Below are 13,814 nucleotides of genomic sequence, written 5' to 3' on the forward strand. Positions count from 1 at the left end.
GACTGGGTCTGTACTCGTTGGAGTTTACAAGGATGAGAGGGGATCTTACAGAGACATATACGATAATGAAGGGGATAGTAGAGAGATTCTTCCCGCTTACAAAGGATAGCAGGACTAGAAGGCACAGCCTCGGGGGGGGGGGGGGGGGGGGCAGTTTACATCAGAGTTGAGGAGGAACTTCTTCAGTCAAAAGGGTGTGAATCTCTGGAATTCTCTGCCTGTTGAAGTGGTGGAGACTACCTCACTGAATATACCTAAGTCACGGGTAGATAGGTTTCTGATAGACAGGGGAATGAAGAGTTATGGGGAGAAAGCGGGAAAATGGAACTGATCCACTTCAGATCAGCTATGAGTGGTGGGGCAGGCTCGAAGGGCTAGAAGGCCTACTCCTGCTCCTATTTCTCATGTTCTTATGTTTCTTATGTTCTTAAAATAAAAACACATGGGTAGAACCAGAGGAAAGGAAACAGATTAGCCTTAAATAGATCTTTTTAAGGCAAGATGTAATGAGTAGTGTGCCACAGGGACCTTAACTATTTACAATTTATATACATGACTTGCATGAAAATATGGATGGGATGGTTGCCAAATTTGCATATGGCACAAAGACAGGTAGTAAAGTAAGCTGTGAAAAAGACATAAGGAGGCTACAAAAACATACAGACACATCAAGTAAGTGGACAAAGATTTGGTAAATAGAATACGATGGGGGAAAATGTAAAATTGTCCATTTAGGGAAGAAGAAAAGAGATGCATGTTACCTAAATAGTGAGAGACAGTAAACCTCCGAGATGCAAAGGGATCAGAGTCTTAGTGCATGAATCACAAAAGGCTAGTTTACAAGTAGAGCACATAATTAGGAAAGCTAATTCAACGTCATCATTTATTGCAAGGGGAATCAAATACAACTGTAGATGTGCTTTGTCTAACTGAAGTATAGCCTTAGTGAGACCACATTTAGGGTACTGTGTACAGTAATGGTCACCTTATTGAAGGAAAGATGTAAATGCAACGCAAAATGTTCAGAGGAGGTTTAGCAGACTACCTTGAATTATGGGTTGTCTTATGAGGAAAGGTTGCCAGGCTAAGCAATCTGGAGTTTAAAAGAATAAGACATCTTTTATCTGAGCGGTCTTGACAGGGTGGAGAAGACCATTCGACATAGGAGCAGAATTAGGCCACTTGGCCCATCAAGTCTGCTCCTCCATTCAATCATGGCTGTTTTTTTTCTCATCCCTATTCTCCTGCCTTTTCCCCTTAATCTTTGATCCCCTCATTAATCAAGAATAATGTGGAGGGAATAATCCAGAACTAGGGGGTCTCTGTTTAAAAATAAGAAGTCACACAGTTAAAATGGAGATGAGGTAAAATCTTTGCTTTCAGAGTCATGAATCTTTGGAATTCTCTTCCTGAAAAGATGATGGAAGTAAAATCTTTCAATATTTTAAAGGCAGAGATTGACAGATTCTTGGTAAAGAAGGAATGCTAAGTTATTGGGACACGAGATGTAGAATTGAGGCTAATATCACATAGCCATGATCTTATTAAATGGCAGAGGAGGCTCGAGGGCCAAATGGTCTACTCCTGATCCTAATTCGTACGTAGGCAATATATACTTCAAACTACAGAAAGAAACATTCCTCTTTTGTACTCATCATATAGTACATTCTCCCCAGTATCATAATCATTAAATAAAACAGTCCACTATTGCTGCCAACATCCAATGGGTTACCATATCCTCGTTCCACCTCATGTTAACTTCAAGTGACTGTCTCTAACCACTTTGTTTTCCGAGAGTTCCTTTAATCCACCATCAGCAGTAACACCTGTTCCAACAATTCATCTCTCCCTTGCCATATTAGGAGGGATGTCCAAGAATCTTTAGATGACAGTAGGATATACCTCCCCAACTAGAGACCAGCTCCCTACTGCATGTGGCTATTGCATTTAGGAAGCCAAGCTGATGCTTTTCTCTGCTGTGTGATATTCAAACCTGTAACCTGGGCCAGAATTTTACACTCCCCTCCTCAGCTGTTTTTTTAGGCAGGTACGTGAAATTACTAGCCACTTAAGGATCATTTCCCACCCAGCCTCAACTGCAGCAAGTAGCTCCCCAAGGCACAGCTGCCTCCCAGATGAGGAGTGGAAGCCACACCCATCGCCAATCAATGCTTATTTGAGTGTAAACTGGCTGTAGGGCAGCCAAAATCAGCAGTGATGTGTTCTCTGCCATCTCTCGCAAGACAGAGGGCCAAGCTCCCACCATCCTACAAGTTCAAGTCTTGATTCAAAAACAAAATCCGCTGTTCTATCCCCCATTGCAATGTCAATTTGCATCTAGTTAGAAATGCTAATTAGCTGTTCTTGATGTCAACTGTCATTCATCTTAAAAGTAAATGAACAGTTTACAGCACAACTGTTTACAACCCAATATCTTCAGCATCTTTCTAGACCTTTGGGAGACTTGCAAACTCAAGAGACTATTATTGTCTTCAAAAGTAATTACCTTGCATCTCCTTCCCAATAAAACAAGCCAAGCCTTCGCTGGGACCAGAGTGCTGGCGAATCAAGTAAAGAGGACTGTAGGCAGGGCTTTAAACTAAGTAGGGGGGGGGAGGGTGCGAGGGTAGGTGATGTTATGAGGTCTAAAGTTAAGGAGAGGGTACAGGTAAGGGAAGAGGCCGAGGATGTCCCAATAATAGAGGGGGTAGGGGGCGTGAGTATGGTTGGTGGCGTTACGGCAAATAGGGTCCAGGTGAAGGCTGGGATGAAAGCGCTTTATCTGAATGCACGAAGCATTCGGAATAAAGTGGATGAGCTGGTGGCGCAGATCGACACAAATGAATACGATCTGGTGGCCATTACAGAGACGTGGCTGCAGGGTGACAGGGACTGGGAGCTGAATGTACAGGGCTATCAAGTGTTTAGGAAGGATAGGCAGGAGGGAAAAGGGGGGGGCGTAGCTCTGCTGATTAAGGATAGCATCACGGTGGTAGCAAGGGATGATATTGGAGCCAAGGAGCAGAGGGTGGAATCGTTGTGGGTGGAGATTAGGAACAGCAAAGGGAGGAAGACGCTGGTGGGTGTCATCTGTAGGCCCCCAAATAATGATCTGGAGGTGGGGCGGGCTGTTAACGCGCAAATAAGTGCAGCGTGCAGGAATGGGACGGCCGTAGTTATGGGGGATTTCAATCTGCATATTGATTGGTCGACCCATGTTGGACGCGGAGGGCTCGAGGAGGAGTTCTTGGAATGCTGCCGGGATAGTTTCCTCGAACAGTGTGTGTTGGAGCCGATGAGGGAGCGAGCTATCTTGGATCTGGTGCTATGTAATGAGGCGGGTAGAATTAGGGACCTTGCGGTGAAGGATCCTCTTGGGGAGAGTGATCATTGTATGGTGGAGTTTCTGGTGCAGATGGAGGAGGAGAAAGTGGGTTCCCGGACATGCGTACTTTGTTTGAATAGAGGGGAGTACAGTAGGATGAGAGAAGAATTGGCGAATGTGGACTGGGGGAGCGCGTTGGAGGGAGGGTCTGCTGAGGAGCAGTGGAGGATCTTTAAGGAGATCTTTCTTGGTGCTCAGCAGAAATTTATTCCGATGGTCAAAAAGGACAGTAGGAGGAGAGGTAATAAGCCGTGGATAACGAAGGAGGTGAAGGAAAGTGTTAAATTAAAAGCGGAGAAATTTAGAGTAGCTAAGAGTAGTGGGCGAGAAGACGATTGGGAGAGGTTTAAATGTCAACAAAGATTGACAAAGAAGTTGATAAAAAAAGGGTAGGAGAAACTATGAAGCTGGGCTAGCGCTTAATATAAAAAAGGATAGCAAGAGTTTTTCTAAATATATAAAAAGGAAGAGGCTGGCTAGGGTGAACGTTGGTCCTTTAGAGGATGAGAAAGGGGACCTAGTGGTAGGGAATGGGGATATGGCTAGGGTATTGAATAACTTTTTTGTTTTTGTCTTCACGGAGGAGGACGTGAATAATTTGCCGGGTGTTAGCGATGGAAAGGTGGTAGGACTGGAGGGTCTTAATGACATTACTGTTACTAGAGAGGCGGTGCTCGACAGACTGGAGGGGCTGATTGTGGACAAGTCCCCAGGACCGGATGGAATGCATCCGAGGGTTCTGAAAGAAATGGCAGAGGTGATAGTGGATGCCTTGGTGGTTATTTTCCAGACGTCGCTGGATTCCAGTGAAGTGCCGGATGATTGGAAAATGGCTAATGTTACACCGTTGTTTAAGAAGGGTGCCAGGCAAAAGGCGGGGAATTATAGGCCGGTTAGTTTAACGTCTGTGGTAGGTAAAATGTTAGAATCTGTCATTAAGGAGGAAATTGCGAGGCATCTTGAAGGGAATTGCTTGATAGAACAGACACAGCACGGTTTCATTAAAGGGAAGTCGTGTCTGACAAATTTACTGGAGTTCTATGAGGATGTGTCTAGGGCAGTGGATAGAGGAGAGCCGGTGGATGTGGTCTTTCTAGATTTTCAGAAGGCGTTTGACAAAGTACCTCACAAGAGGTTATTGCAGAAGGTCGAGGGACATGGAGTTGGGGGTAGGGTGTTAGCGTGGATAGAGGATTGGTTGTCAAATAGGAGGCAGAGAGTGGGGGTCAACGGGTGCTATTCGGATTGGCGGATGGTGACTAGTGGAGTGCCCCAGGAGTCGGTGCTGGGGCCTCAGCTTTTTACCATTTATATAGATGATCTGGAGGAGGGAACCGAGTGTAGGGTGTCGAAATTTGCTGATGACACCAAGATTGGGGGAAAGGCAAATTGTGCGGAGGGTGTGGAGAGTCTGCAGAAGGATCTAGATAGGCTGGGCGAATGGGCCAGGAAATGGCAAATGGAATTTAATGTTGGCAAGTGTGAGGTGGTCCACTTTGGTAGGAAGAATGGTAGGAAGGACTATTACTTACGGGGCGAAAAACTGCAGCAGGCGACAGTGCAGAGGGACCTCGGGGTCCTTGTGCATGAGTCGCAAAAACCCAGCTTGCAGGTGCAGCAGGTGGTCAGGAAGGCAAATGGGATGCTGGCCTTCATAGCGAGGGGGATTGAATATAAAAGTAGGGAGGTCTTGCTGCAGCTGTATAGGGCATTGGTGAGGCCGCAGCTGGAGTACTGTGTGCAGTTTTGGGTGCCGCACCTGCGCAAAGATATTTTGGCCTTGGAGGGAGTGCAGAGGAGGTTTACTAGGCTGATACCAGAGTTGAGGGGGTTGAGCTATGAGAGGCTGAATAAACTAGGCTTGTACTCGTTAGAGTTTAGAAGAATGAGGGGAGATCTCATTGAGACGTATAAGATGATGAATGGGATGGATAGGATAGAGGTGGAGAGACTCTTCCCGCTCAAAAAAGACAGTAGGACTAGGGGGCACAGCCTCAAGATAAGGGGGGGCGGTTTAGAACGGAGTTGAGGAGGAACTTCTTCACTCAAAGGGTGGTGAATCTCTGGAATTCTCTGCCCATTGAAGTGGTGGAGGCTGCCTCGCTAAATATTTTTAAGACGCGGGTTGATGGGTTTTTGATAAGAGAGGGGATTAAGGGTTATGGGGAGAGGGCGGGAAGGTGGAACTGAGCCACGACAGATCAGCCATGATCTTATTGAATGGCGGGGCAGGGTCGAAGGGCTAGATGGCCTACTCCTGCTCCTATTTCTTATGTTCTTATGTTCTTATGTACTCTCTAACAATCAACCCCCTCCCCTCCCCCCCAACCCGGCCTACTGTCAGGTAGACTTCAGAACAGATCACATAACCCACTTCCTTTACTCAAAATTCAGAAACACAAATCAAAACATAATCTTATAAAACTCAAGTAAGATGTTGCTGAATTCACAATTCAACATATTTAAGATGCAGTGGTTATAGTACTTCAAAAATAAAAATTCAGCAGATTTAATGTAGGAGGTCTGATTCATAGCAAATTTCAAATTGGCAAGCAGCAGAAGACTTATTTTGATTAAAGATTGGCTACTACAGGCTAGATTTAAATAATAGGACGTGGCATTGAGTAGTCTGCCAAACCCATGTGTCATTTTGTGGTTCCTCAAATATTATTTTGCAAATAAAAATACAAAATAACTTCTAAAGTGAATACACTAATATCTCCGTTTCCAAAAATGGCAGCTGGCGAGCATGTCTGACTCAGTCGAGCTACAAAACCTCCAGCATACCATCCAATGGCTATTGAGAGCAAATTGTGCTAAGTCCAGTGTGAACACCATATAAATATGCCATCTGTATCACAGAATCATTGCTATTCCATGTCCTATTTAATTGAATTTTAACATCTAATCACAAATACTCACTTTAATTGTGTAATTACTGTTATTACAGTTTGTTTTAAAGATTCCAAAATGGCAGATTTGAATAAAAGCAGGATTTACAAGATCAAAGCTTCTGATGGGTGGTTTCCATGCTTATCAAACACTGATTTTTCAATATATAAGTTCTGTTTAAAAAAGAGCTATATGTATTATCTTTATACTATTAGTCATTAATGTCTGTCCTTTTAAAGCACTGAAAATTTCAAGAACATGCTTTTATTTTTGAAAGAATCTGTGCAGGCTGCAAATTGGGACACCCTTTCTAAATCAGTTGGCTGGAGGTCTTTCTAACCATTTTCTCTTGATTGTACACAGCACAAAACACTGACATGTACAATTACATTATACTAACACTGTCCACTAAAAATATGCACTTTTCAAAATAAAAGGGAATTAATCTTGATGTCTATCAAAGGCATTTTCCATGTGAATATATTACAAATGCATATTCCTGCCATAAGAGACCTAAAATTCTCGTTATCATATCTTATCATTCTAATTTTGTCAGGACAGCTTGGATTAGGGAATAAATTACTTATTTTGATTAAGTTTTCAGATATATTCAAAAGCATTAGCCTCCTAAGGAATAATTTAAATTTACATTAAAAAGACTGACATTTGACTTCCCTCAAGATTAAAGTTAATACGAATATTTATCTTCACTGAATTTTGTTTGTTTAATAATGCCTTGGACTCCTCACTCACACCCCTCCCCCCAAACCCAGCACCTCCTCCAAGAGTGGCACCAATGGTTTTTCCGTGAACATATATCCATTAATTTTATTCCACGCAACAAGCCATTTGTTTTCTCTGCGCATATACTTTTATCAGGTTTTTAATTCACTGGGAAAGCTACAAGAAGTTAAAATCATTGGTCAATGTTCTTCATTTTCCATACAGTACTGCTTGTGTACAGTGCACAAACAAATGAGTGTATGCATTGTCCAAGTATTATACCCATCATATTCAAGTGTTTATGCATGACAAATTTATACATTCATGATCAAAGAGGCTGGCTACAACAACAAATCATCCACCTCTAACTGCTGCATTTGACTGTTATTCCAGTAGCAAGCAGAGGTTAGTGGCTGCCTCTTACCATTCTTTTGAAATGGCAGAACTGAAAACTAAATATTGATTATTTAAACAATCCCCACTGCCATCACAAACATTACAAACTAAGGTTCTTACTGTGTGAATACAGCCTGCCACTATAACATAACAGAAATTGGTAGCAAACATGGCAAGTCTTAATATGGCGTTTTCAACTAAGTTTCTTAACAACTGTTATATGGGGCGGGGGATATAACGTCTAAGAACAGAAGTTTTTGGTACCAAGCTGTAGATTATTTCCATATAAACTTGCAGCAGACATAATCAAGAGATATTTAGGTTTTATTTTCTGAATGTTATTAAGTAACAAGGTCCAATGGATTCTTTTTAGTGGCTGTCATTAAATATGAAAAATAACAAAAAACATAATGTGTTCAACTTAAATACTACAGTTTAAATTATAAACTGAAGCAAAATTGATAAATAGGTCAATCTCATCTCACACTGTCATCTCACAAAGACAATATCTGAATGCCTCAAATTACAATTATGCAATTCAAATCCACATATCAGTTATTCCCCACCTTGCTTACCACTTCAGCTGTATTACAGTAAAGTTACTGGCTTCAAATCTACACAGTTCAAGTTTCAAACTCAGAAGCTGACAACAATCTACTTGACACCAACATATAATTTTCATTAGATCCCCAGCACACTGTTGCAGATGGAGTTGAAAGTAGGAGATAGGTGAATTAATAGTGCTCATATTAATCTCATGATGACTGATCGAACAGTATTAAAATTGTTGGTTACTGGGAAATCTCAAGTCTACTAACCTTTTGTTAAGTCAAAAAGAGGGTCTAAAATCAACATAGATGGAAACTGACAGGACCATTTAGATATTCATGGGAGGAGGTGGAAATTTTTGCTATTAGACAGCATAAAAAGGTTGAAGCATAAATATACTGTATATCTGTCTCACGCTGCATTTGAGATTTATTTATCTATTACACACTCTGAGCTCAATGGCACAGTCTACAACTGCCAGTGATTTTCTTGTTAACTACCATATTGCAAACGCAAACATTAGAATTAAAAAAGTTCACTGGACTGTAAAATATTCCAAAATTTGGCATTGTATTGATGAGGTCAAACTGTGAAAAAAATATAGAATGGAATACATCTCTGTTGCGCTACCTATAATAAAATTGTATATTGACTTAAGGCATGCTTACAATTCTGCATCAATGCACAGAGGAAACCTCCCCCACAGCACAAATTCAATGCAACAACAGAAAAATATTTTGCACTGCTATAAGAGGTGAAACATAATAGTCATATGAAACGCATGAAGATAAAAGTTTAACAAAATTCTCATAGCTGAATGAATGCTCCAAAAAAATCAATCCAGTAGGCATGTGGAGTCTTGCTCATCTAGACTGAATAGCAGGCACAGACTTGCTTTTGATCCAAGCTGAGCCTACATTATTTTTCACTGCACACTTCCAACAGGTGCATCTTCCACCAGAAGCACGAAGAAGTTGCAAATTGTAAGGAAAAAAATTAGTTTTACTCATTCATGGGACGTGGCATTACTGGCTGGGCCAGAATTTCTTGTCCGTCCCCAATTACCCTTGAACTGGCTGGTTTGAGAGGCCATTTAAGAGTCAAAGACCTTACTGTGGGTCTAAAGTTGCCTAGTCACATGCAAGCCAGACAAAGGACAGCAGATTTCTTTCCCTACAGGACATTACTGAACTGGATGGATTTTTAAGACAATCAACAAAGGTTTCATAATCATCATTAGACGTTTGATTCCAGGTTTTTTATTGAACTCATGGAAAGGGACTAAGTCGATTAGGATTATATTCACTGGAGTTTAGAATAGTGAGAGTGGATCTCATAGAAACTTCTAAAATTCTAACAGGGTTAGACAGGGTAGATTCAGAAAGAATGTTCCCAACAGTAGGGAGTCCAGTCTAGGGGTCATAGTTTGACGATAAGGGGTAAACCTTCTAGAACTGTGGTGAGGAGAAATTTCTTCACCCAGAGAGTGGTGAATGTGTGGAATTCACTACCACAGAAAGTAGTTGAAGCCAAAGTGTTGCCTGATTTCAAGAAATTAGATATAGCTCTTGGGGCTAAAGGGGTCAAGGGATATGGCGGTGGGGGGGGGTCAGGATATTGAATTTGATGATCAACCATCATCAAAATGAATGGCACAGCAGGCTCAAAGGGCCAAATGGCCTAATCCCATTTCTACTTTCTATTTAACTGAAATTTCACCATCTGAGAATAAAGTCACAAGATTCCATGGGTTTTAAACAAACAAAAATAAACCTTACTATATCAGAAAGATAAAACAATTTACAATATCTATCTCATACATCAACATCCTTTCAAAAGCCAACTGTAGTCAAGCAGACCATTTGACACAATAAATGGCGAAGTCCACAGATTTCTCAACAACCCAGCCAAACACCAGTACGTGCATGTGAAGCCCACTTCTGGTCTGCGCATAAACAAAAGCTCCAAGGCCCACTGGGAGTTGAAGCCTTTATGCTCTGCACTCTCCAATGATATAAGCTTGTGTTGTGTGACAGTAAACTTGCTCATACCCAAAAACTCATCTTTATCAAGTACCAACATAATAAAATTTACCTTATCCTTGATCAAAATGTAGCTTTCCTTGGTCATAAGGCTATCACTGCAGATAAGCAAAAAGCACAGGAAGCCTTTTAGCCCATCATGGCCGTAGCAACTCTCTAAAAGCACTATACAATTAGTTCCACACCCATTACTCGTTTCTGTAGTCTTGCAAGCCATTACCCTTTGAGTATTTATCTAATTTCCCTTTAAAAGTTACTTCTGCTTCCATCACCATTTCAGACAGTGTATTTCTGATCACATTTCTTTGCATTGAGTTTCATCTGACATGTGTCTATCCATTTTGCCAATATGTTCCCATCCTCTGTTACTATTATCCATACTGTTTTTGACATTTGAGTTTTGTATCATCTACAAACTTTTAACCTGTATATCCAAGTCTAGGTTATTAATTTTTTTTTGTTTTTATTCCAATTCAATCAAATCAAGTCCAATTCAGAGTTGCAACGAGTTGAGACATTCCCAATCCAAGCTGACAAGACAGGGCTCTCACCTCCTGTCTTGGGCTGGATCGACATGATCCAAGCTGATTGGAGTAGGCATAGCTCCTCCTCCAAGGCTTGATCTCATTTGCACCTTAGCCAAAAGCCCGAGATGCCATTTTTAAAAACAGCTTCAAATGAAGCTAAACTGTAACCTAATGACTTCAACCAAGCACAGCATGTCAATTCCACACTTGATCTTAGCCAAAAGGCATTAATGTATATTAAACAGCAGTGGAACCAGCACCAATCCCTGGACGACACCACTGCATACCACCCTGTGGTCTGAAGATCAACCCACAGCGGTGGTTCCAGCGCCAATCCCTTGGGGACACCACCCTGCAATCTGAAGATCAACTTTTCACCACCACTCTCTAGCACTCTGCTCCTCAATTTCATATTCATATTGCCAGTCCCTTTAATGCAAGGGCTGTAATTTTGCTCATAAATTCACTGTGGTGCTTTTAAAGTTTTATACACAATTTCAATCAAATTATCCTCAAGACTCCCCCTCCCCACCCATTACTTCAAATAACTCCATTAATTTTATCAAACACAATTTACTCTCAAAAAATCCTTGCTTACTTTCATTTACCAACATATTTCAAGTGTCAATGTCTGAATGCAAGACTGCAAAGTTGCTTCAGAGTGTACTTGGTCATTGCATTTCCATTGCTTGGTCTAAAACTGTTTATAGAAGTAGACTTGAAGTGGAAAAACTCTGAATTCCAACACATCCACCACCACCCCCCCACCCCTGATGCACTGAATATGGATTCCTTGTTTGGGAATTATACAGTTCTATGTGAGGGCATAGATAGGGGATTGGATTATAAGTGACACCATATGCGCTTCCATCTGGATAGCTGTACTGTCAGAATCAGAAACCTGGCTGATTGCTGCCGGTCTTTCTCTTCCCCCCTCCCCCTCCCCCCAAGCCATTATTAGTGCCAATTGTAGCTATTCTACTGTCATTCTGGCAGAGCGCACCCCAACAGAGCTCTTCCTCATCAATACTCCCTTAACCAGTAGAGGTATTAGGGGAGCTCAATTTATTTTAATATTGCAAAATTAATACTGCAGGTAGATCACCAGGCCATGCCATCTTAAGTTACTGCTTTTACAACCACATTCAAAAATATTTGCAAGCATCTTCAGCCCAAAGTATCAAATCCAACATAGCATTTTCCACAAGATAATAACCTCTCCATCATGGAAGTCGCACCAAACAAATGCCAAGTAATAACCACCCTGAACAAAAAAAACATCCAGTCACTTCCCAACCTTCAATGGCACCAATACTGCTAAAATGTATTCTTTCATTTATTATTTTGTGGAATCTGGGTATTACTGGCAAAGACCAGCATTTACTGCCATTCCTAATTGCTCTCGAACTGGTGATTTGCTTGGCCATTTAACAGTCAACCACATTACCGTGGGGCCGGAATCACATACATGTCAGACCAGGTAAGGATGGCAGGTTTCCTTCCTAAAGCAAACCAGATGAATTTTTACAATAATCAATGGTTGGTGTCACGGTCACCATTACTTAGATGAATGTTAAATTCAAATTTTTTCCAAAAATTAAAAAAAATTCCAGCAGGTATTGTGGTGGGATTTGAACCCATTTCCCCAAAGCATTAGCCTGGACGTCTGGATTACTATTCTAGTGACATTACTACAGTGCCATGGTCTCTCCCCACAGAGGTAATGTTTGACCAGAAGCTGTAGCAGCACCGCAACTCAAAAAGCACAGCCTGAATACTGTGTGTCAAGTGGCTCAATTCTTGCCTTTTTAAAGCTGTACTACCATTCACATGGCTAAAGTCAAAATTACCATAAACTTGGTTAACTGAACTTTTAACAAACTCAAAAGCAGAGCGAAGTAGTTTTTTAAAATCAGATGTCTTACAATCTACTCAATATCCATCTCTCACAGTCACTGGAGCACAGTAAGATATATATTATCTACAGGACAATCTCCTAAAACTCAACAAAATTATTTCAACAGTATTATTCTCTACCACCAGGGAGTTGAAGAGCAGCGATGTTGTAAAACCTCCATCACCTCCAACACTTTTGCACAATTCTTACAAGGATAAATCATAATTCCTTCATTAATATTCTAGAATTTCTTAGGTAATACCACTGTGAAAACACTGTTGCTATGAGTACCATATTAATTCAAGATACTGTTCCAACATTACTTCAGCAATGCTGCTCAAGAAAACAATGTGTGCAGCCTCAGAATCATAAAATCCTACAGTGCAGGAGGCCATCTGGCCCATCAAGTCTTGCACCAACTTTTATCCAAGCTTACCTTGTAACCCCACATAGTTACCTTGCTAATAGAACCATAGAAAAATCACAGCACAGATGGAGGAGATTTGGTCACTCTTGTCCATGTCAGCCCAAGGTACCCTTTCTAATCCCAGCTTCCTGCTACTAGCGCATAGCCCTGTCCCGTAAGGTACAGATCCAGGTAATTTCTAAAGAGTTTAGGGTCTCTGCCTCCACCAAGTTGGACAGTGAATTCCAGACACCCACCACCCTTCGTGTACAAAAGCTCTTCCTCATATTAATCAAAATATTTATTTTAAACAAAAGAACTTAAAAACTCCCAAGCATACATTCACCAGGGACCTCCCCAGTAACACAACTCCAAGTACAGAGAAGAGGACAGTATTTGCAAGGCATGTATAAAACCCAAAAGCTTAGCCTGTGATCTCAGGCCAAGGTTAGGTATACCAATACATTTTTTTTAAGTTGTGATTTTTTTAAAGATGGGGAGAGTTACAGGTTGGAAAGTAAATTCCAGGGTTAGCCCAAAGTAATTTCTTGCCCTATAATCAATTTACATAATTTACAATTTACATAACCAAGCAGCTGCTTAATTAAACAGTTAAATTGTTAAGATGATGCCAAAGAGTGTGAGTTATGTGGTTCTTTGGGGTACTGGTGAGTTTCATAGAAATCACATTTCTGGGACCACCACAAACTCTGCTCTAAATTTAGGTAATGATCACAACAGGCAGAAGTGTTCTCACTCGTACAATTAAAAAAGGAACAATTTTGACATTCAACCTGTGGTTTACTAAAGCAATGATCACATCGCATCCTGTCTGCAAATCTTCTGGCCTTACACAAACCACTTTCCGATGAGTGGGGAATGAAGGTGGAGGAAGGAGCTAGATGCTGAGAAAGGGAGAGGTTCTGGACAGCACTGGGTTCAAACGCAAGAAGGGAACGTTCCGTCCGTTCCGCGACTGATCAGACAGTTTAAAGCG

At 41.3% G+C, this 13,814-nt stretch overlaps 1 protein-coding gene across 2 annotated transcripts in view; it reads right to left on the reverse strand.

Annotated features, from left to right (window-relative positions):
- vopp1b (VOPP1 WW domain binding protein b) overlaps positions 1–13,814 on the reverse strand; it is a 71,252-nt gene that overhangs the window by 56,980 nt on the left and 458 nt on the right. The window lies entirely within an intron of this gene.

This window comes from Carcharhinus amblyrhynchos, chromosome 2 (assembly GCF_965287045.1).
Source record: "Carcharhinus amblyrhynchos chromosome 2, sCarAmb.v2.hapA, whole genome shotgun sequence".
Taxonomy (NCBI): domain Eukaryota; kingdom Metazoa; phylum Chordata; class Chondrichthyes; order Carcharhiniformes; family Carcharhinidae; genus Carcharhinus; species Carcharhinus amblyrhynchos.